The 25,234-nt window shown below is 38.5% G+C and overlaps 1 protein-coding gene across 4 annotated transcripts in view; it reads left to right on the forward strand.

Moving 5' to 3' along the window:
* The window catches only part of AKT3 (AKT serine/threonine kinase 3), a 314,820-nt gene that overhangs the window by 11,738 nt on the left and 277,848 nt on the right, over window positions 1-25,234 (forward strand). The window lies entirely within an intron of this gene.

Below are 25,234 nucleotides of genomic sequence, written 5' to 3' on the forward strand. Positions count from 1 at the left end.
AGGAAAGTCCTAAAGTAAGAGACCAACTGAAGAAAGGGTTTCTGCGTGTGTGTGTTTATGTTTAATTGCATATTTTTATTTTTCATGATCTAGTTTTAGTATTTCTTGTTTGCTGTTTGCTCCTACTTTAGATAAATAATTCAAATGCATTATTATTCTTTTTACATTATTTTTACTTTAAAGGAAGAACTCTTTAATGTAAAGCTTAGTTTATCTCCTAAGAGATCACCTTTTAATGTGGTCAATGTGTTTATTAAGAAATCTAGAGTGTAGACTCGTTGCCAGGCAACTACTGTTTATCCACGTGGCCAAATTGAGTAGTATGAGGACTGTTGCATTCTTAGGACTTTTAAGTTCCTGTATACTGTATCTATTTCCTGATTAAAAGTTACCTTTTAAATAGTGATTTCAATGTTTTTTGCGGGTCTGTAGTTAATACCTATGTTTGGAAAGTCATTGTCAGTAGTTAAATGGGATTATGTATTACTGATTTCTAAAAATTCATCCTTATTGAGTTATAATTTCCATACCAATACAATTCCCCTATTTTAAGTGTACACGGGGATGAATTTTGCTACATGCATGCAGTAGCATAACAAACACTGCAGTCATGACGTTGAACATCTCTGTCACTCCGAAAGCACCCCTATTCCGCTCTGCAGTCCGTCCTCTTTCCTGAGCCCTGGGACCCCTAATCTGCTACAACTGTAATCTTCCTTATAAGTACACTCATCTGGTCCTCTGTGTCTGGTTACTTTCATGTAGCATAATACTTGAACGATTCATCCACATCGCTGTGTACATCACAAGTTTGTTCCTTTTTATTGTTGAGGCATGTTCTGTAGTCTGGACGTACCACAATCTATTTATTTACTGGCTGATGGATATTTGAGCTATTTCTGGTTTGGGGCTATTACACATAAGGCAGCTATGCACATTGGAGATCATGTCTTGGTGTGGTTTGTTTTCCTTTTCCCTTGGGCAGTGACCTGGGAACGAGATTGCTGCTCATACGGTAAGTGTGTGCTTAACTATCAAACGGTTTCAGCCAACTATTGTACGATTGAGTTTAATTTATTGTATGTTATATTATAAATTTAGAAGACATTTTCAGATTTCACTGCTGTCTGAAGGTGCTTTTTCTTTGTTTTTTTAACTTGTCTATTATATTTATACTGTCTTTCCTACTTTGTTTTTTGGGGACGGCAAATCACGTAAACCTTTTGGAGTAATACTTTATGCACCTCTAATGTCTGCTCCCATTAAGTCTGTTTTGAGGATTAAGTGAGGTGATGGATGTGGATGTGTTTTGAGAGCTTGAACACAAGTGTAAGTTATTGCCGGCACCACATGTTGTCAAAGATTTAGGGTTGTTCTTGAGTTTGTTTAGTTAATTGCGTCTTACCTGAAACACCATGATAAAAGGTCGGTTTAAAGTGCGTGGGGTATAGAAGCAAGAAAAAAATGGACCAGGATTTCTTTGCATTTTTCCTGCCTTGGTTAATAGTACACAAAGATATAAAATGATTAGTAAAAGTCTTTTCTGTCGTCTGCTCTTCCAACTGGTTTCTCTCCTCAGAGATAACCATTGTAGACCTTTTGTATTTTATACTTTTTTTGGTGATTATTATCCCAGTTTTGTATATAATACGCTAAGCTTTATTTTTGAGTAGTCTTACATAATCTCGTGTATCGCCCTTATGAAAAATGAAGAATTTGACTTGTTAATACCTGTTCTCTTCCTTCCCTAAAGGGAGGGAGTGGGCTCATGGTGCACTCTTCATTCTAGAAAGTACTTACACATCATCTCTAAATTGACCACTTTGGGAGTACCCTACACAATCTTTCCTCTGAATTTCCCACATTCCCCTCCCAGTTTGTGGCAAGTGAACGTTTATTTTATATTTTCAGATACTTGCTGATTCGGAGAAGCAGTAATCGATATTATGATAAGTAAACAGTACCTGCTGCCAACCAGAGCAGTATGGTGGGTGCGTGTGATGGGAGCCATAGAGAGCAAATGATCGCCTCATACTCTGTTGGTGTTCAAGATCATGACGCACTTTGGTTTGGCCTCTGGTTTGGGCTATAGTGGTTTTTCCTGGATTTTCTAATTGTCACGTTTCCTCCCATTGGTAAAAGAGTGTATGCTTTGCTGTCTTCCTTGTATCACTTGGTCATCCAGCTTTTTAATCCTGGTATTTGTCAGAATTCTATTGTGAACTGACCTTTTTCTAGGTGTGATACTCAGCTAGTAGCATGTTATTTAATTGCATTCCTGGACAAGTTCAGTGCTTTCTTAGATCTCCTGTCTTTCCCCTATTTGTTTTGGATTTATTTTATGGTTTTCTAGAAGTAGTTTTTTTTTTTTTTCCTTTTTTCAATTTACTGAAGAACTTCTTTCAGAAAGAATATGTCAACACAGTGTTTGAAAATGTGCTTTTCACTTTTACACCTGATGCATACCTTTGCTGGGTATAGAATTCAGTTGTGAAACAGTTTTCCTTCAGAATTGTGAAGGCTGCATTCCGTTACCTTTTGGTAACCAGTTTTACTGGCAAGAGGCTTAACACTAATAGAAGTAATTTCTTTCTAGGTAACCTGTTTGTTGTCCTCTTGAAGTTTGTTGTGTTCATGCCTCTTTATCCTTGGCTTTATAAAATTTAAGGAGGATAAGATGTGGTTCTTTTTAATTCACCTGTAAAGCATTTGGTGGACCCTTAGAATATGCAGGCAAATGTGTTTAATTCTGGGGAGTCTTCTGTATTTCTTTTGTTATTTTTTCCCTTCTGTGTCTTCTGTATTCTTTTATGGTTTTTTCCCTTAGAGCATCTATATCAGTGCTCTGTTTTAAAATTTTTCTTTAATTTCTTTGTTTTCTCTCCTTGTTCTGGAAGATTCCTCAACTTTTTCTTTGAGCCCTTTACTGAATTATTTATTTCAGCTATTACTTTATATTTCTGGGAATTCTTTGTAGTTCATAGCCACCCGCTCTTATTTTACAGATTTTTAATCAAAGGACACCAACGAGACTATTTTTAAATTTTTTATCTGCTTTGAATAACTTTTTCAGTTTGTTTATTTTGTTTATTATTTTTTTTTCCTTGGTGGTGTTAGTATTCCTCAGGTATCTGATGATCCCTGTTGGTTTATTTGTGAATGAAAGACTGAGTTTACTGGTAGTGACCTCTGTCTGTTTTTGTAATTCATGTATTTTCCCTATACTTACGACTGGCTAGATTCTCTGAATGAGGATTTGTAATGGTACTTTTAACTGGACTCTTACAAGCATTAGTTGAAATATTAGGGGAAACCAAATGGGGCATTTTTTTCCTCTGAACTATTCTTAATTTATTCCTTTAGAGATTTTCAGTATGATTTTAAGAATAATCTTCTGTTTTAGTCAAGCAAATTTCATTAGTCTGTTGTTGCTGTTTGGACATATTTTGGCTCAAAGAATTTCTTCTTAAAGAGTAGTAGTATTCTCTGCCTCTTTACACTGGGCAGGTAGATTATCATCACCTGAACTCTGGTGTACTTGTTTTAAAATAAATATATAATGTCTGCCTTCTTTACCTCACAGTGTGCTGGTAAGCATTGTGAGCTAATGTGTACAGAGTATTTGTAAACTATTAATAAAAGTATCGATATAAAAAATTCACAGTTACCCTTAGTTTGACTGTCAGTCCTTTTTCTCAAACTTGCATTTATGAATCAGTTCATGTTAGCTCCTATCTAGATATAATCTCATTTCATTTGTACTTTTGATGTAAATAAGTTGTTCATCATTAAATAGCATCCTGGAGAAGGAAAAAACAGACTTAAAAATAATTAATGATACTGTGTGGGGCAGATACTTTCCTAACCGGTTATTGGTGATATATCAACATTGAAACCTTTTTTTCCTGTACTTTTCTGGAGCAATTACAGAATGGTAAATATTAATTGAGATAACACATTGATGTAGTATTGTTGGTGTTAGAAATGACAGTAAAGGAAACGTCATGTAGCACACGTGGAGTAAAGTACCGTCTACATTTTCCTGCTTGATGGTCCTGGGAGAGCACATCAGCTTAGGAGATACCTGCAGACGTGTTAAACACTTCTTAGACTCTCTCCTTCACAAGAGAGAAGTGACCAGAGGCTGGTCACAGACCAGCGTTTCTGTACTGCCAGTCTCTAAACCTGATGTCAAAAGTTTTACTCTAAGTTTGTCCTGTTACAGTGAGGGCTAATAGTTGCTGTGAAGAAAGGTATTGCATTAATAAAGTGGGAAATTTAACCAGCTTAAAAGGTCTAAATTATTGAATTAAGTAGGTTGCAATAGCATTAACCAGGGCTAATTGTAATTTATAAAATTCCGTTTGCGTAATAGTACTGTTTCCCAAGAAGGTAAGTAGTCTCTTCTAAAGGTGGAGAGCCAGTTCCTTGATAACATGTTAAAATCTGTAATGTATTGGTGGTCAATTCACAGTCTTACAATTCTGAAATTGGTACAAATTTAAGAGGTGGTTTTATCATTAAAAATATTTGACTGATGGGGGTGCCTGGGTGGCTCAGTCGGTTAGGTGTCCGACTTCGGCTCAGGTCATGATCTCGCGGTCTGTGGGTTCGAGCCCCGCGTTGGGCTCTGTGCTGACAGCTCAGAGCCTGGAGCCTGTTTCAGATTCTGTGTCTCCCTCTTTCTCTGACCCTCCCCTGTTCATGCTCTCTCTCTGTCTCAAAAATAAATAAATGTTAAAAAAAAAATTAAAAAAAACAAAACATTTGACTGATGAAAATGCTGCATGCATGTGATAGTTTCTTACGCTTTTTGTTGCTTTGGTATCTAACAGATTGAACTTTCAGGTTGTGTTCTGTGTACGTAACCAGTTTGTGCTTTCAAAGCACTCCTTCCCTTAGTTTGCCTGCTACTTAGAGTTTCCAGTTCAAGGATCTTCATGAACTGTGTCCTTGGAATAACACTTGTTTTGTATTCTGTGAACTGATTTGTTTAGGTGAACCGGAATGTTAGTATTTGGTAATTCCAAGCTAAACTTGATAAGTGTATGAATTTTCTGTCAAAATAGCTTAATGCCACTCTGCAGAATGTTTTAGTAATGCGAAGATTGTAAGCTGGGCTATGTGTTAACATGAGATTATTGTGAGCTAGTCAATTATAAGCTGTTCTAGAAAACAGAATCACAGTTTTTGGGGTTCTCATCCAAGTCCAAGGGCTTTTTCCTTAACTTTGTATGTACTTGTACAAGTACCTTTTGCTTCTGTTTTATTCACAAAGTGAGTTTTAAATAAATGATCAAGTGCTTATAGAAATAGAAAACAACCGTATGATTTTCTGTTTACTACGCAGAAGCAAGCATTTTCCATAGAATGTGGAGAGCTGTGGTAGCCACTGTATAAGTCACATGATAGTTTAGAGAAGCTCACTTGACTATTAACGTTACAAGTGGGGAATAAACATGACAAAATTAAATCTATTTTCTTAAAAAAAATTTTTTAATGTTTATTTATTATTGAGAGAGAGAGAGAGAGAGAGAGAGACAGACCTTGAGTGGGGGGTGGGGGGGAGGGGAGGAGTGGTCAGAGACAGAGGGAGACACAGAATCTGAAGCAGGCTCCAGTCTCTGAGCAATCAGTACAGAGCCTGACGCGGGCTGGAACCCATGAACCTTGAGATCATGACCTGAGCCAAAGTCAGATGCTTAACCGACTGAGCCACCCAGTCGTCCCAAGTTTATTTTCTAATGACATTGGGACTCTGAGATTTAATGTATTTACAATAACATGAATTTTACTTTATTTTCTTATTTGTCTTATTTTCTTCGTCTTATTTTATTATTTGAATACATTGGTTTTGAAAATGTTAATCAAGTAAACCATGGAGAGAACCATCAAATGATAAGCTTTCATATGCATTCTAGAGCTGTAGAATTGTAGAGCTGCTGTTATGTTCGCACACACTCACACTACTCCCTATCTTATGCGAGATAGGGATACTTATCCTTCCCCATCAGCAGTTGTTTTGTGTATTGACTTGTAAATTCACTTGTTCAAGTTAGTTACCTCTACAGTTTTCTGCGTGGTCAAGTCATCTGCAAAGAGTCACAGTTCTTTGCAATCTTTATGTCTAGAGTTAATTTTTCTGATCATTTCACTGGTTAGGAATTCCAGCACAATTTTGAGTAAAAGTGGTGAGAGTGGACTTTTGGTCTTATTTCTCATGTTATTTTACCACCACCATCATCATATTATGTGATAATCACTATTGTAGTTGTTGTGGGCTTTCTATTGCTGCCTTTAATCAGATTGAGAAAGTTCCTTTCTTGTCCTGTTTTGCTGAGAGTTTTTATCATGAGTGGGTGTTCACTTTTTTCAAAAAGTTTTCCCACATCTATTGAAATGACTATTTGACTTTTCCCTGTATGGTGTTAATATGGTGTATTACTTTAACGGCTGGAATATGTCCCATTTGGTCCTGATGTATTATATTTGATTTACCAGTTTTGATGTACCTTGTCAAGGATTGTGGGTTTTTTTTGCATTTATATTGGTCTATAATTTTCATTTCATGTTTTAGTTTGATGGCTATGCTGGACTCATAAAATAGGTTGGGAAGTATTCCCTTCTCAATTTTTGAAGGAATTTGCATAAGATAGGGTTTATTCCTAACTTAATATGTTTGGTAAAATGCATCAGTGAAGCCATTTGGGTTGGGGCTTTTTTGGTGAGGTTTCTGATAATAAATACAATTTGATTAATAGGCATAGGACTATTCAGATTTTTTGTTTCATTTTGTGTCACTTTGGGAAAATTGTGATTTCTTAAGAATTTTTCCATTTAATCTAAGTTGTTGATATATTTGGAATAAAGTTGTTCTTAATATTCTCTTATTCTTTAAGTGTCTGCGGGATTTGTAATTATAATCCCCTATTAAATTCTGATGTTGGTAAATTGTGTTCTCCCTCTCATTTTTTTTTCCTTTGATCAGTTTTACTAGGAGTTTATACATTTTATTGATCTTTTCAAGGAGCCAACTTTTTGCTTTGTTTTCTTTGACCTTTTCTATTTTACTGCTTTTGCTCATTATTTTAATTTACTTGTCTTTTTTTCTGGCTTCTTAAGGTAAAATAGTATGTCGTTGGTTTTAAATCTTTATTTTTTTAAAAAATATAAGCACTTAAATCTATGGATTTATCTTTTTTTAATTTTTTTTAACGTTTATTTATTTTTGAGACAGAGAGAGACAGAGCATGAACAAGGGAGGGTCAGAGAGAGGGAGACACAGAATCTGAAACAGGCTCCAGGCTCTGACCGTCAGCCCAGAGCCCGACGTGGGGCTCAAACTCACGGACTGCGAGATCGTGACCTGAGCTGAAGTCGGATGCTTAACCGACTGAGCCACCCAGGCGCCCCTGGATTTATCTTACATCACAGCTTAGTTTTGTCCTACAAGTTTTGATGAAATGTGTTTTCATTGTTATTTAATGTAAAATGTTTTCTAACTTCCCTTGGGATTTGTTCTTTGAACCATGGGTTATTTAGAAGAAGGCTGCTTAATTTACAAATATATAGGGGTTTTTAGATATGTTAGTGTTTTGATTTCAGTTTAATGTTTGATTGTATTTACAGAAGATATTCTATAATAGTTTCAGTCATCTGGAATTTTTTGTTATTTAAAAAAATTTTTTTATGGTCCACCATATGGTCTATCTTGATTTTTCTGCTGTTGTGGGTGTAGTTTTTTTTTTTTTTTTTTTTTTTTTTATAAATGTCTGGTCAGGATGGGTGATGGTGAGTCATATCTTCTGTAACTTTACTGATTTTTTTCTTTAGTTCTATCAATTACTGAGAGAGAAGTAAAATCTCCCAACTATGTGAATTTCTGTTTCTTTATTCTATTTTGCTTTATATATTTTGAAGCTCTGTTGTTAGATGCATCCAGATTTGTATCATCTTCTGGATATATTGCATCTTTTATCCTTATGAAATGTCCATCTTTTTCTGTCTTGAAATTCAGTGTGTCTGATATTAATATAACCACTACAGACTTTTCTGATTAAAGTTTACATCTTCTATCTTTTTAAAATGTTATTTTACATTTAGCTTATCTGTGTGTTATATTTAAACCGTCTCTCTTGTAGATAGCATAGTTTTAGGTCTGGTTCTGTTTTTTTTTTTTTTTTTTTTCCTCCTCTTTATCTCATTTGACAGTCTTTACCTTTTAATTGGGGGTGTTTAGAGCATACATATTTGTTAATGTAGTTATTGATATGATTGAATTTAGGTCTACTGTTTTTTTATTTATTCTCTATTTGTCCTATTTAAAAATTTTTTTCTCTGTTCATATATAGGTATATTTTTGCCTTCTATTGGGTTGATTGAATTTTTTTTAGTATTTCATCTAAATCCCTCTGTCAGTGTGCATTCTCAGTGGAGGGGAGGATATCTCCCCCAAGGGGGTAATCATTGGTTCTGGGGGAGGGTGCAAAAAACTCAGATATTTATAGTCATTTGTGCCTTTCAAGTGGGACACATTATATAAACATATACAGCATATCTGTGGTATTAAAATTTCATGTGGGAGGCTAGAGCGGTTAGGGAAAAAAAAAAAGACTAAAAAGGCTTGTTAGGTGGGCCATAATGGAAAAAACTGAACTTCTCTGTAATCTTACATTACTTAATGGTTATTGTAGGGCAGTGGTTTTCAGCCAGGGTTTTTTTACTCCCCTGGGGACATTTGACAATGTCTGGAGACATTTTTGGTTGTCATGACTTGGGGTGGGTGTGCTATTGGCATCTAGTAGGTAGAGGCCAGGGATGTTGCTAAGTGTTCTGTAATGTATAGGACAGTTTTCCCCAAACAGAAAATCTTCTACTCCAAAATGTCACTAGTGCTGAGGTTGAGAAACCCTGCTGTTGGGTTTATAATATGCATTCCTAATTTATCACATTATATACTGGGTTAATATTTTACTGCATTATGTAAAATAGAACACCCTTGAAATACTGTAGTTACATTTACCTCTCCTCTGAGTGCCTTGTACTGCTGTATCTCATATATAGCAGATATAAATATGTTGTAAACCATGTGATACAATGTTTGAATTTTTGTTTTATGTCCTTTTTATGTCTTTTAAAGAAGAGCAGGATAAATATAGTCTTTTATATGTACTTAATTTGCAGTGTTTCTTTCTTTCTATAGATTTGAGTTTCTGTCTGATATTATTTTCCTTTAGCTTGAAGAGCTTTCTTCAGCATTTCTTTTAGAGCAAATCTGTTGGTGACCAGTACACTCATATTTTTGTTTATTTTAAAATATTTTCGGGGCACCTGGGTGGCTCAGTCGGTTGAGCTTCCGACTTTGGCTCAGGTCATGATCTCACAGTCTGTGAGTTCGAGCCCCACGTCGGGCTCTGTGCTGACAGCTCAGAGCCTGGAGCCTGTTTCAGACTCTGTCTCCCTCTCTCTCTGACCCTCCCCCATTCATGCTCTGTATCTCTCTGTCTCAAAAATAAATAAACATTAAAAAAAATTTTTTTAATATTTTCATTTCTGTTTTATTTTTGAAGGATTTTTTTATTGTATATAGAATTATGATTTGTGAGTTTGTTTCTTTCCTCACTTTAAAGATGTCCTTTCATTTTCTTCTACTTTCCCTTGTTTCTGATAAGTCAGCTCTTACGTTGTGTTGTTACCTGTATACAACATACCATTTTCTGTGACTACCTGCGAGATATTTCTAGCCTTGATTTCAGCACTTTGATGATGTGCCTAGGTGTTTTCTTTGTATGTATCCTATTTTGGATTTACTGGATTTTTGTTGTTTTTCATCTATACATATATGTTTTTACCAAACTTGGGAAGTTGCATTGGCCATTATTTCTAAAGAACATTTTCTATGCTGTTCTCTGGAATAGTTGTTTTTTATATTTTATACAGAGTTTATAATTTTATGTATGGCAAAATTAGTCTAAGTCACCCTACAACTACTGGAAGTGGAACTCTGATAGGTATATATGTTTTAATGTGTGGATATAAAAATTTATTAAAGTTTTACCATTCACTTAGTTTTGTTATTGCTCATAACAAATTATGTGGAGTAGAAATTTCATCTACATTGATATTTGAGGAAACTGATGATTTCTGTTTTTGAATTAAAATTTTTTTTTTAAGTTTTATTTATTTTGAGAGAGAGAGCACGAGCAGGGGAGGGGCAGAGAGAGAGAGGGAGAGAGAGCATCTCAAGCAGGCTCCACACTGTCAGCACAGAGCCTGATATAGGGCTTGAACTCACGAACTGTGAGATCATGATCTGAGCTGAAATCAAGAGTTGGACTCTTAACCGACTGAGCCACCAGGCACCTCAGGAACTGATGGTTTCAACCAGCTGAGTTCCAGACACCTGGAAACATAGCTGAACCTTTTTTTCCCAACTGAATTTATAGAATTTTAAAATAGAAGAGACTTTAGAAGTCACCTAGTCTTATATCCATTTATCTTTACAGAAAACAAGTCATTTTTTGAGTTAGGGGCTTAGCCTGGACCAGTAGCTGAAATTTCTTTATTGCCAATTTTTTTTTTTTTTTTAAATTTTTTTTCAACGTTTTTTATTTATTTTTGGGACAGAGAGAGACAGAGCATGAACGGGGGAGGGGCAGAGAGAGAGGGAGATACAGAATCGGAAACAGGCTCCAGGCTCTGAGCCATCAGCCCAGAGCCCGACGCGGGGCTCGAACTCACGGACCGCGAGATCGTGACCTGGCTGAAGTCGGACGCTTAACCGACTGCGCCACCCAGGCGCCCCTCTTTATTGCCAATTTTATGATGCTTCATCTTTTGTTTCTTTCTTGACACTCAGACGTGTTTTGGAGTTCTTTTTTAAAAAGTCTGTTATTAGTATGTGCTGAGAGAGGGGCTCAGAACAGTTGCACAGGAGGAGAGTTTCAAACCCCGTGAGAATGGCAAAAGGGGAGTATCTTACATCTGGTGGAATCCTTATGCCATTTGAGTGGTATCGCTTACCTCTCTGTGTCCCAGTGGGGACTACAGGGAAGCTGTATCTCTAGAACTTACTGTGTTACCTCCTTGGAGAAACTATTTTTATATTCTTTGACATGGATAAACTTTCTTTAATTATCTGTTCACATTCTGTAATCAATTGCGTTATCTTACTGGTATGATTAACCGTGCACATACCAGTGTGCTTTCTTTTATGTATGTTGATGCTTAACGCCAGTTTTTCTACTTTTTTTCCCCTGCATCCTTGTCAATAAAAATGTTCTAAGTATTTCAAATGTAAATTCTAATATAATCTCAGTTTTTTCCCAGATCACAGTCTTACAAAGTTGGAATGATTTCTCTTGTCTGTGTATTACATCACTTTGCTCCCTTGTGGCTTTATATTGACTAGTTATCACATAGACCCTTTATTTCTCTTTGTCTGTTGTCAACTCCCCTGAGGGCAGGAACTGTGTCTAATACAACTACATTTTGCATATCGGTTCTGCGAGTACTTTGAATGTGGGAGGCTCTTAGTCTTTGAGTGAATGAGGAAGAAAACAGTTTTTAGAAGTTCCAGTAGCTGGGGCACCTGGGTGGCTCAGTTGGTTAAGTGTTCAACTCTTGGTTTTGGATCAGGTCATGATCTCATGGTTTGTGAGTTCGGGCCCCATGTTGGACTCTGCACTGACAGTACGGAGCCCACTTGGGATTCTCTCTCTCTCTCTCTCTCTCTCTCTGCTCCTCCCCTGTGCGCTCTCTCTCTTAAAATAAATAAATACATTTAAATAAGAAAAGGTCCAGTAACAGTGTGTCACAGATTGCAGGGCAAGGAACTAGAATTGGGACAGCTGGGGCAAGTCAGGAAACACAAAATAGATCACAATTATGAAAGCAGCCTATAATCTAGGATAGGGTTTTGGTAAGGGCGGGGCTGGCATTCTAGATCAGGTTGTATATCTGTCAAGTTGTTTGTAGGAAAATGGAGCTAATAGGGTAGGAGTTGCTAGAACTGACTGAATGTTCTATGCACAGGACTCTGATAGTCCCAGAATGGTTTAGCATATAAGACGCCTAAATCAGGTAAGTGAGAACAGAGTAGTGGTCATAGTTCTGGAACACTTACCCATATTTTACTCTTAGAACCACAAAGTACTTCTGAGTTCATGATTCTTCCGGCCTGGAAGAATCTTTGGTACTGTGTTGCTGATGGATCATTGATCTCTGATATTGTGGGTAACTAAAATCTCACTGTATAGGACGTAACTGTTTGATTATTTAACAGCTGTGAGTAGTAGGGGTCTTTGTTTTGCCCTCCTGAGCAATCTAGAACAAGTTCTGTTTTCCGTGAGACAGGCCTTCCAATATTTCAGGATTGCTGTGACACCTTCCCTAAAATGTTTTTAAGCAAACTGTTCTTTTCTTTTAACTTGTTCATTGTGTGACATGTTTCTAGCCCTCACTCATAATTTTGGTGTCCTGCTGTGGAAATATCTCAGTTTGTCAATGTCTTTCTTAAAATGTGGTCGCCAGAGTGAACCTAATACTGCAGGTGTGGTCAGTGCAGCAAACAGCACAGCAGGACTGTTCCCCACAGCACGGCACGGGAGGACCGTGATTGCCCTCCAAGGCCACAGCTGGTTCTTTCAGTTTTAATTTTTTTTTAAGTTTTTATTTACTTACTAGAGAGAGAGAGAGAGAGAGAAAGTTTGCAAGTGTATCATAGGAGAGAGAGAGAGAGAGAGAGAGAGAGAGAGAGAGAGAGAGAATATGAGAATCTCAAGCAGGCTCTGCACTCTCAGTGCAGAACCCGACTCTGGGCTTGAATTCAGCAAACCCTGAGATCATGACCTCAGCTGAAACCAAGAGTCGGACACTTAACTGACTGAGCCACCCAGGCACCTCTTTAGTTTTAACTTTTAAAGGAACTTTTATTATGTTTTGTTTATGCAGACCATTTACATATGCCAATTTGTTGTCCACATGTTACCAATTTTCATTCCTGTCACTAGTATGTAAAAGTTTCTGCTTTCTCTTGCCATAATTATCACTTGTATTATCTTTTTAATTTTAGCCATCATATTGCTGTTTTATTTTGCATTTATTTGTTACGCTGAGGCTTAGCTTTGTTGTTAATGCTTTTAGCCATTTTTTCTTCAAATGAATTACTTGTTTCTTATCCTTAATCAATTTTATGGTATGAGGCTTATGTCTTCTTTATTAAAATTTTTTTTTTAACGTTTATTTATTTTTGAGCGAGAGAGTGAGACAGAGCATGAGAGGGGGAGGGCCAGAGAGAGGGAGACATAGAATCCAAAGCAGACTCCGGGCTCTGAACTGTCAGCACAGAGCCTGATGTGGGGCCAGACCATGGACTGTGAGGATATGACCTGAACCGAAGTCGGACACCCAACTGACTGAGCCACCCAGGTGCCCCTATGAGGCTTATGTCTTTAGTCAATTTTATAAATTTGATATGTTATTATTATTTGTAAGAGCTTTTTATGTATTCAGAATACCATTATTTTATTTATCAATTTGTTGTTACAAATATTTTCCTGGTTTGAGTATATCTTTTAACTCTCTGGTTTTGTCACGTATAAGTTTTTAATTGTTATATAGTTTAGTATATCATACTTTTCCCTTCCGAGGAAGCCATTGAGGTCACACTTAGATACTCTTGCCCTGTTTTCTTTGAGCATCGTTATGATTAAAACGATTTGTATTATCTACATAATACGTTAGTCCTCTTGTAAAAGGTCCAAGCAGTATGTAATAGAGTATGATATGGTTCCTCCACTCCCAATTTCCTTCTTAGAAATAACCGCTGTCAAGTGTGATGTCCTGCTATAAAGCCAACATTTTTCTGAAAACAGGTAAGAATGAGAAAGATACATGTCAAACTATGGGTAATATTTGTCTCTTGTTAGGAGATTGGAATTCAAGAGATTAGGTGGGGGACAGGAAGAGCGATAATTAAAGAAATGAGACTTTTACACTTTATTCTGTATAAACATTTGGATCTTTTATCTCACTTTGCGTAAATGACATCATAATCACTTAACAGTATGTCTTAGAGATTTGTCTACGCCCTTGCAACATGGTCACTCAGAAAATTTGAAAAAATGACCAATTTGATGTAACTTGCTTTTAGTGAATCTGTTCTTCTCATCCATCTACTTTTCTCATTTTTAAGTACGCAGGTACTGTCAGTTTAGCCCAATGGTCAAGGGGATGGAATTTAACTTCAGATCTTGGCTTTGCCATTTACTAGTGACTATGGGCAGAAATCTTAATATGCCTTAAATTTCTCATGTGTAAAATGGTGCTGATAATAAATGGTTTAAGACTCCGAGATCATAATGTTTGATTAGCTCTTATCCCAGTGCATGGGACATACTAAATAATTAATAGACAGTAGCGGTTATTTAATAATCTGTTATAGGTCCTAATGCTGAATTTCACATCACATTTAGTAATTGTTAGTGTTTAGGCTCATCTAAAGATACTTGCCCTTTTCAGGGTTTGTTTTTTTTTAATCCCTTCTGGTGCTCTGCATTTCTTAGAGATAATTGATGCTAACTGGAACTCAAGAGTGGTAAGTCACTTAGTGTCTTCTCAGCACCTCTGGGCATCAATGTTTGCATTATGATGGTTCTCTTTTGAGAAGACAAGTGTAAAAGAGGAGTTAATCAGTATTCCTTTCCTGTTGCCCGGTCTGAGTGCTATACTCTCTTCCTCTGGCTTCATCTTTTGTAATTTTGAAATTCGTGTTGGCCTGTAACTATGTTTTCCAATTCATTGAGGATTACGAGTTCTGTTTTCTGTATTTGTTCTTCGTTATGCTTGTCTTTCCCAACACTTTTTCTGATGTTGAGTGAAGTAGGGCTTAAAGCAACAAGTACATACATTTTTTTCTTCCTCACTCAGGGTTGGGTAAGGTCAAATGATAATGATATTTTAATCTTGTGCTTGAATTTTATGACTAAAACTGCTTGCCATATAAGAACACTAACTTTGTTATCTTAATGGTTGGACGCGAAGACATTTCTATCCAAAATTCATCGATCAAGAAATAGAACTTAAGTGTATTTTTTAGCTTTATAATATCAAGCAATACAAAAACTGAAAATGAAAATAACAGTAATAAGAATTGGGAAGAAGGTTGAAGGGGAACTCAGTTTTTCACCTTCATAGTGGGAAGTCAGTTGATGTGGTTACAGGTGATAAATCAAGAGACAGAGGCATAATACCGAAAATATTAAAAGTGGCTATTGTTGTGAAGTGGAATAGAGAGTGAGGCTGTGTGTGCGCGCACGTGTGTGCATATGTGTGCCTGTGCGGGGGAATGGTGGAAGGGATTCTTTCTTATGCTATTGAACTATTGTTGCTTGGTGTATGTGTCCATTAACAATAATAAATTATACCTTGCATGATCCCAATTGATGAAAATAAAATACAGTTTTGTATATCAATGTATGTTTAAAAAATTGATTGGAAGGAACTATACCAAATATTATCTCTCGGTAGTGAGTTTTTTTTCCTTCATTATATTTTTCTGTATTCTGTGAGATTTCCAAAGTGAATATCTTACTTTGATAGTTTAGAAGAACATTATTGAAGGAAAACTATCTAGGACCTCCTGGATTTAATTTGTTACTTGGCATCAGTATGCTGTTTTTTATTTAGACAAGTACTGTAACTTTTTTTTTTAATTAAAGGAATTGTACACCATATTCTCTAAATGTTTGTAAATGTATTAGTAAGGCAGGCATTCTGCTAAAAATAACAGAAAACCCAGCCAACAGTAACAAAACAAAGACTGGTTTATTTTTTTCATTTAAGAAGGGTAAAGGTGAGCAGTTCCTAGTTGTTTAGCAAATAAAGATGAAATCATCAGAGATTCAAGCTCTCTCTGCTGCTTCACCTTTGGCTTGTTGGCTTTTCGTGCTACAGTTGTTGCTGTAAGGTTTCAAGATGGCTGTGCTAACAAGCATTACATTTCTGTTCAGGGAAGACGGATGCGAGTGTCAGCCACACTGTCCCTTTTATTAGGAAACTAGCAGCTTTCTTAGAGCTCACTATCAGACTTCCTTTTATGTTGTGGTGCCCAGAACTGGGTTATGTGTCCCCATAGCTGCGAGAAAGCTAGTATCTGTCTTTCAGTCTGTGTAGGGGGAGGTGACAAGGGTGAGGGGGACTGGGAGTTGACTCTGCGTTAGCCAACAGTGTCTTCCACCACGAGTTGTGATTATACAGTTACAGTGCGTGTGCTTGAGTTCCCAGACAGATTTCTAGGAGAGACAGCAGCCTTCCTAGAGGTTAGACTGAGGATTTGGCGCATGAGCATTCTCTAAAATGCACCCCTGTGGAGATTATTCTAAAACGGGGCCATTTTGTCTGATTTTGGGAGTACTAGTCTTGTGCTCCTTTTCGTCTTTTGAGATGATTGTGAGTTAGGGAGTAGGTCGGTAAAATGCTCCCCAGTTTGACTTTATTTTTCTTATAAATTCCAAATTTCAGTTTCTATCCAGGATTCTAAGGATTGTGAGTTTTTAGTGTATCAGGTACATTATGTAAGATTTTCATTTTTGTTTTTAAGTCTTTGAGTATGCAATGAAACTGGTAGTCACAGGTTTTATAGCTGATGATTTCAGCTCTCCCAACCAAAATAGTACTGGGTCAGCCCCAAATACCCAGATTACACTGGTCAAGATATTAGGTCTTACATTTACTTGGGTTTTTCCCATGACATGTATTGTAATGGGTATTATCCCTTATTTTCTTATTCCTTTGTCACGGACTTACTAAAATTTTTTTCAAAATACAGATGTGTACAGTTGCCATTGTGATGTTTATGGGTTTCAGCATTAAAATGGTGCTGAGTACTCTCAAATGTAGAGAACAAACTGAAGGTTGCTGGAGGGATTGTGGGTAGGGGATGGGCTAAATGGGCAAGGGGCATTAAGGAGGACACTTGTTGGGATGAGCACTGGGTGTTATATGTAGGGGTATAATGACTTCAGGAATCTACTATAATTGTACTATATGCTAACTAACTTGGATGTAAATGAAAAAAAAATAAAAAAATAAAAAATGGTGCTGAGTAAAATGTGTTACTATCAAATTAGACTTATTTATAAAAGTTTAGGATTTAATAGTAGTGTTTATCAATGAATTGGTAAACTTTAACCTTAGGTTTGTCTTACCAGTAAACCAGGGATATTTATTTAGTCCTAACCCATTTTTTTCTTAGTCCAAAAAAATATTACTGACTTTTGCTCTTGCGGAGTGAAAAATTGTCCTTGAAACGGAAATGATCATACTCATTTCTAGTACTTGGATAAACTGATGTCTTTATTTGATTAGAGAGACATGTGTGCTGGAGACTGGGGAGAGGATATAAAGATGAAGAAACAGGTCACCTGTCCTCATGGAGTCCAGAGTGTCAGTGGGGGTAAAAGGTGAATTTCCTCATCTGTGAAGTGGGGATAATGCCAGTTCTTACCTACCTCTTGATGGTCGTTGTGAGGCTTGAGTGAGGGAAATCATGTGAATGGTGTAGAATTATACTGGTAAGTGCTCCAGAAGTGTTAGCTGCGATTACTGTTATTATCACAAAACAGAGATTTGCACAGAGTGCTTTGGGAGCGCAGACTAGGTAGGGATTGAGTTTCTGGAAAGGTTGGGGAAGTGTCAGATTTTTACCTGCCCTCAATGCCTTGTTCATCTTTGCCACTCTAATGCCTACTGCCTGGTAAGCCCTCAAAAACTGCTGATGAATGAATTGATCAGAGAATGAGAATACACTTACATGGGTGGAATTTTCTTAAAGCATCTTAAAGTAGATACAAAATTGTAAAATACAAAAATGTGATACTAAAATTTCCATGCCTGACTTAATCCTGGGATAGAATTTAGAATATTTTTTCGAGTAAGTAAATAATAGAAAGTAATTTCAGACATAGAAAAGCTATTACTTTCAACCAGGCTTTTGAAACAAGCTGGGTTTTCAGACAGTCTAAGAATATTTTCTAGCAAGGACTTAGGATACAGGTGTCTTTTGCTGCGGGGTCCAGCTTTGTCCATATATTTTGGCAGTATCGTGTTGTTTTAGATCTGTTTTGTGACATCAGTTATCTGCTGTTGTGGAACAGACCACCCAGCACTTAGTGGCTTAAACCAACAATGGTTTATTATTTTTCATGATTTTATGGTTTGATTTGGAAGTTCTTCTAGTGATCTCACTCAGAATCACTCCTGTTGCTGCATTTGAAGGCTAAACTGGGAGATCCAAGAAAGCCTTTCCCCCAAATTTGGGTCCTTGGTTCAGTGTTGGCTGGGGGTGCCTTAGTTCTCCCCCACATCACCCTTTTCCCACAGAGTGCCCTGCACTCTTGAGAGTGTGTGGCTGCCTTCTGAGGGTGGGAGACACCGGCCTCCCAAAGGCTAATTCCAGAGCTGGCACAGCATTTGCTTTATTCACATTTTATTGGTCTCAAACAAGTCACAAGATCAGCTTAGAATCAAGGGGAGAAATAGAGTCCATTTCTTGATGGAAAGAAATAGAGTCCTTTTCTTAATGGAAAGAATGACAAAGAATTTGTGGTCCTCTGTAATCTGCAGTAGAAACATAGTGCCTTACTAACTTTGGATATTTATCCTCTGTATTTATCATTTCTTCCATTCTGTTTTATCTGTTTTCTTCTTTCATTCCCAGTGGGTTTTTTTCCTAAAGATTTTATTTTTAAGCACTGTCCACACCCAAAGTGGGGCTCGAACCCACAACCCTGAGATCAGGATCCACACACTCTGCCAACTGAGCCAGCCAAGCGCACTCCCTCCCTCCAGTGAATTTTTATAGTTTGTCTTCAAACTGTTTGATTCAAGTTTCCATTCATTAACACAAAATTACTTTTCCACCCAGTGTGGATGTTAGTTCTGCCCTTGTATTTTCCTATATTTTAGTTATCTCCCTTTTCTTTGTATCTTTGAACTTTAATTTTATGCAGTCTATTACAATTTTTTAGTCATGACATAAGTCATAGGTGTGGTGGTAGGACCAGAGGTAGTGTCAGAAGCAGTGGGGTAGTGTCTTCTGTGCTGTGTTACTGACATTAGGAGCCTGAGTCTTTGGTTTAGTGGTCCGGTGGAAGATGACCAGATAGCCCCTTTGCATCCAGACAGTCTTCAGCTTTTGCTAAATCACTACTGAGTTTTTACATAAGTGGTTATAAAAATGATTTCAGCAGGTTACCCATAAAACTGTAGTGAAATTATGAATTGCTCAAGTTCTGTAATTTAAAACATGAAAGATAAGCTGTTGATAGGCCACTTTAGAAAGCAGTTCTTCAACCTGGTGCTTAACTTGGAAAAGCATTATCCAGGGCCATGTAAGGGTGGAGTGGCCACTGAGCTCCTTTTCACACCAAGAATATAGAATCATAGTCTAAAGTATATTATGAAGTTGTCAACCATGTGAGTAAACTGTCTTGGAATAAAACCCAGTTCAATTAGAGCCTTTTGATGCCCTCTCCATGCTAACTATATTGCCTGTAGCCTCATGAGAGGTCCTATTTCAGAACCACCAGGCTAAGCCACTCTTGCTCTGTTGAATTTGTGCAGTAAAGTGCTGATTTGGGGGTAGTTCATTGCGTAGCAGTTGATAATACAGATTTTGTAAGGGATGGTTTTGTTTTGCCAAAGATTTGGAGGCAATCAGTGAAAGCCTCAAGAGCCTTAGAATAGACTGTCAGTGAAGCTTGAGGGGCTTTGGGTGGGCCGTGGGTGAGAGTGCAAGGAACAGTGGAAAAAATGTTAGTGGAAATGTGAGGAAGGAAATCCTTGTTCTGTAGTGGCAGAGAGTTTAGCAGTCCAGTTGCTAACATGTAAAAGGAGAGACAAAAACTAAAGGAAGTACTATTAAACAAAAAGGAGCAAGGAACTGTTGAGCTTGGAAACACCTGGCCTCTTTTCCATGACCAGGACCACTAAAATTAAGAAATAGATTCTGGGGAAGATCAAATATGGGACATTTGCAGGAGAACGTGATCCACAAGTGAAGCTGAAGATGTGACTTTAAAATCCTTTAGGACCTCAGCAAGATCCAAGGTGTTCCCTCAGGAGAATTCTAGTCCAACAGTAGGGGTTCTGAGCACATTTGGAGAGCTGGCCCTCAGCTGCCCCCGCAGAGGGGCTTGAAGAGATTTGTGGCTGTGGCCTTTGTCTCAGAATGGAGTGAGCTGTCCAAAGATGCACGGGAGACCCACAGACTTTTTTCTCTTCTTCTGTCTCCCTCTCCCTCTCTTTTCTCTGAAGACCATCGAATTGGCAGAACCACTGTTGACTCGGCCTGAAGGGGCCACAGACAGTACAGATGGAGGGCAGCCTTTTGATCGCTGAACCTCTGGAGGTAGGAAGTGCACTGAGAGCACAACATCGTGTCACACGTGGGCCCTCCTCTCTGCGAAGGAAAGGATGACTCAGAAAGCAGAACCAAGACCGTGGAGGGCAGACCCTCATCAGGAGCTGCCTGGGCCCCCCTTGATTTCAGAATTGCTATGAGCCAGTAACAGCCAGCCACCTCCTTCCTTACCCCTTTCTGAGCAGCGCTGCTGTGGTAGTTTCTCTTTGCCTCTTGCCCATTGGTCCTGAGTTCCCGACTCACAGGAACCGTGGATAATAAAGACTGATCGTGAAAGTCCTAAGTCTCGTGGCATCCTGCCATTCAGTGGTACAAGGCGAATGTGGTGACAGGTTGAAGTCGCAAGGCTGAGAAGGCAGCTGCCCAGAGATGGCAGGCGGTGGGACGGGGGGTTGGGCACCAGCGCAAGGGAAGGAGGGTCCGGTCCTTCACGCAGGGGAAGGGGCTGGTCGACCCACGGGGCGGCAGGCTGGCACTGGACGAACGTGCAGACTCAGGAATGTTCACGAATGCGTGTTTTCTTTAAAAAAAAAATTTTAATGTTAATTTATTTTTGACAGAGAGAGACAGAGCATGAGTGGGGGAGGGGCAGAGAGAGAGGGAGACAGAGAATCTGAAGCAGGCTCCAGGCTCCGAGCTGTCAGCACAGAGCCTGACGCAGGGCTTGAACTCACAGACTGCGAGATCACGACCTGAGCCGAAGTCAGACGCTCAACCGACTGAGCCCCCCAGGCGCCCCACAAATGCGTGTTTTCTTAAATATTGGAGAAAGGAGTTATCTGACCAGTAGTTATTACCAAGAACTACAGAGGGTTACTTGTCAAATGAGGAAAACATTTCTCTGCTTATCTTACATGTAATTATTTACTGTTGTTTCTTTGTCACCAAAGTTACATCTACATAGCCTGTCTTCTCAGAGGTCACTTCACGTATTTTGAAACGTATTTAAAAGGAATAAATGTTAGATACAGTAGGGCTCTAACCTCAGCTCTGACCTCTTCTTATCTTTACAGTGACTGGAAAGAAAAGGAGGGCACATTCACTCCTAACTTCTTATCTTGGAAACTTCTAGTATACCGAAGAGCTGAAAGTATAGCGTTCACAAGCATGTTAGCAGCCTTAATGTTTTGCCACATTTATTTCTTCCCATCTTTATTGAGGTACACTTGACAAAACTATGTATTTAAGCTGTGCAGTGCGACGTTTTGATGCGCTTATCCATTGTGAGACCGTTAGTGCACCGTGCTAGTTAACGCACCTAACACCTCGCATAGTTAATTAACACTTTTCCTCCTGCTTTTTTTTTTCTTTTTCTTTATTTTTGGTTGAACCACTTGGAAGGGAGTTGCAGGTATTATTCTGTCTGTGAGTCCTTTTAGCCCTGATCCCCAAGAATGAGGTGTTCGCAACTACAATACCATTAACACAGCTAAGAAATTAATGCTTTCAGTAATCCCATCTAGTACTATAGTCCCCAAAAAACTTAAACATTTTTAAAAATCTGCGGTGCAGGGGCCCCTGGGTGACTCAGTCGGTTAAGCATTTGACTTTGGCTCAGGTCATGATCTTCTGGTTCATGGGTTTGAGCCCCGTGTTGGGCTTTGTGCTGACAGCTCGGAGCCTGGAGCCTGCTTCGGATTCTGTGTCTCCCTTTCTCTCTGCCCCTCTCCGACTCGTGCTCTGTCTCGCTCTCTCTGAAAAATAAATAAACATAAATTTTTTTTTTTTAAATCTACGGTGCTTACTATTTACTTAGTTGTATCTCTGGCCCATTTCATTCTGGAATAATAAAAATACGACATTTATATTTCTATGAAATTGATTCTAAGTTTTTTGAGGGTTTTGTGCCTCAGGTTGCCTTATAGAACATCCCCTGTTCTGGATTTGTCTAATTTTCCTCACTATTAGATTCACGTTGAACTTTTTTGGGTGAGAATACCACATAGGTGATGTATACTTGATCAAGAAGGTGACTTCTGGATCTCTTCACTATAAAGATGTATTTTTCCCATTTGTAAATCTGTGGGTCATAGTTCCCAACAACCCTTCACTCGTTTAAACTTCCATTGATGATACTTGCCTGAATCAATTTTTACATTATGAATTGTAGAGAAATTGCTTATTTTATTAAAATTTTTAAATGTTTATTTATTTTTGAGGGGGAGAGAGGGATACAGAGAGAGAGAGAGAGAAAGAGAACCAGACCAGCTGGGGAAGGGCAGGGAGAGAGGGAGATACAGATTCCAAAGCAGGCTGCAGGCACGGAGTCCAACATGGGTCTTGAACTCACGGATTGGGAGATCATGACCTGAGCCGAAGCTCGATACTTAACTGACTGAGCCATCCAGGCACCCCGACAAATTGCTTTTTAATGTCCATTTATATTTGCAAGGAAAGAACACACTGTTGCTTTTTCTTTTAAAAATAAATATATTATTTGGGCTAGAATTTAAAGATATTTATTGTCTTAATTCCGTGTATTTTTTTTCTTAATGACTGATTTTGAGAGGACTTAGTTTAAAACAATAAGTTGATAACAGATCAGATAGTTCTTAGAATTGCTAACAGTGAGGCTCATCAAACAGTCGTGCAGTATTTACTGAATGCCTGGTAGGGTGCGAGGAATCACACCATATAGTATAATATGCTTAACATTAAAAATTATAGCTCTCAAGTACTTATCCAGTTGAGAAGATAAGACAATATGCATGTAAAAATGGGATAATGTTCACAGCAGAAAATCATAAATGCCAAATTACTGGTGTAGTCAGTAAATGCTTTCAGTGTTCAGAGGGCGATCACTTTGAACTTTGACGAGTGCAAAGCAGTGTAGGTATATGAAGTGTTTTAAGATGTTACTGACATTCTGAACCTGGGCCTTTCAAGCATGTTTTCCAGTCAATATCATGTGCCTGCTGTGTTCTAGCAACCAGAAAAAGGATAAAGCATGTCCCTTGCCCCTGAAATGATTATTGAGTGAGATGAAATCACAGGAATGTATACTGTCTCTGATCATAAAAGCGCTGTAATCAAACTGTCTCTTTAGCGTTGTGGCTGTGTAGAGGTGAGACCTGAGACTTCGTGTTGCTTTGGAGATGGGTGTGGGTGTGTGACCGAGAAGGCTTCATGGGGGAAGTGGCATTTGACTCTGATAGGATGTTTTGGGAGAATGGAAGAATATTGGGCCCACCGGCCCAGAGATGACTGTGTGCGCCATGGTTTTAGAGAGACTAGTGATGCCATTCTCAGCCAGGTCAGGAGGGGTCCTGATGTGAGAAGGTGGGACAGACATGGTTATTCAGCCTTTCGTGTGTGTGTGTGTGTGTGTGTGTGTGTGTGTGTGTGTGTATCTGTAAATAGTTTTTCTCATATAGGAGAACAACACAGTTAGATTTTAATGGTAGGTGCAATTTTGCAGAAAAAGTATATGGGAAGATGAGCAGTGGACCGAAGAAGCAGCTCAGGAAACACTTCCTCTCATAACAAGTGGGGAGTGGGAGGGGAAAGAGACTCTTCAGGCACTTACCAAAGGAGTGATTTATTAGGAAGAGAGCTAAAATAGGAAGGTCACAGCCAATACACAAGACATTTTACGAGAGATTCATTGATGTCATGAGCAGCGGAGTCTGCAGAGGGAATGAAACAGAAAAAGGCCATTGGATTGGGTAGTCCAAGAATGTTCTTAATACAGTTTCAGTGATTTTGGGGGGCGGGGTGCAGTATGGAAGCCAGATTTCTGGGGAGTAAGGAGAGAGTGATTGATGCTCAGATATCAGATTGAAGCCATTTGCTTGAAAAATTTGGCAGCGAAAGTAGAGGAGGAATAAATAAGATGAGGACAGCTTGGTCAGGGGCAGTGTTATATGTGTATGATGGCAGAGGGGAACTTGGTAGTGGGGCGGGAGATCCTGCAGTTGACCGAGACAGTTGTTGCTGAACAGGAGCAGAGGGTGGGAGGGGGTGAGAACTTGGGAGGAAGGGTTACTCTTGGAGGAGGAGGGGCGATCATCAGTCTAGAGGGAAGAAGTGAGTGTGAGGGGAGAGCAGAGAGAAGGAAGGATAATTATGGAAGAAGGAACTTGTATGTGGTGGCTAGAATGTTCTCTGGATTTGGAGAGTGCAGAATCGTCTTGGTTTTAGACCTTCCTTCTCTGTTCACGTACCCCAGGAGCCTGCACGGACAAAGCCCCTACCCACCCAGCGTATTCTGAAGTCGGCGAGTAGCATGGCAGCTAACGGGCAAGAGAGTAGACACGTAGTATTTCCTACCCTTAGAATAATGTTGATGAAAAAAAAATTGAACACCAGATACTCTAATATTATCCTAAAATGCAATTACTGTTATTCTATAAGGATTTAAAATCACCTTATTTAGGAAGAAAATGTATTCACTGTGTTTAGAAGTTTTGTTAGTATATACACTTAAAAGCATGTCTTAAGCAGAAAAAATTATTGATCAAATTTTCAAATGTTTAAAATTTTGCAGCATGTTATTATTTTTTTACCTGAGGACTTTTCTCTAGGAGGATAATTCGTCAAGACTTTAAGAAGTTTAAGCAAAAAGAACCCCACACAAGTTTACACAATGAAGGGAACATTAAAAGACGGGGTGAAATTAATAAGATCATGTAAATGGTGAATCCAGGCTGGACTGATTTCAGGTGTGCCTGAATCCAGGGAACCTGGTGATGACGTCAGGCATCCTCTCTCGGACTTCATTCTGCTCTGTTTCCAGCTGGGATGGTCTCATTTTCAAGGAGGTTTCTGCTTGGTAGCAGGTCTGTGGTTCCTGGTGGCTCCAGGGTGGCAGCG

This window comes from Lynx canadensis, chromosome F1, assembly GCF_007474595.2.
Source record: "Lynx canadensis isolate LIC74 chromosome F1, mLynCan4.pri.v2, whole genome shotgun sequence".
Lineage (NCBI taxonomy): Eukaryota > Metazoa > Chordata > Mammalia > Carnivora > Felidae > Lynx > Lynx canadensis.